Genomic DNA, 242 nt, shown 5'->3' with positions numbered 1-242 from the left:
TTTGCCTGTAGCCTCCAGGCTCCACCTTTACACACATCCCTGCACCCTTGGCAGTGGTGGCACAGCCACACTGAGACCACATCTCTGTCCCACCTGAGCTCCAGGGCTTTAGGTGGCCACAGTCCTGGAGGGTCTTGGCTTTAGAGCAGGAGGAAGCGACACAGAAGAGCGAGACATGGAGGGAAACAGCTCGGATGGAGCAGAGAGATCCTGGGAACTGGTGTCTGACAGCTCCAGCAGCC

Source organism: Parus major, chromosome 4A (assembly GCF_001522545.3).
Source record: "Parus major isolate Abel chromosome 4A, Parus_major1.1, whole genome shotgun sequence".
NCBI classification, from domain to species: domain Eukaryota; kingdom Metazoa; phylum Chordata; class Aves; order Passeriformes; family Paridae; genus Parus; species Parus major.
This window is presented reverse-complemented; position numbering follows the sequence as displayed.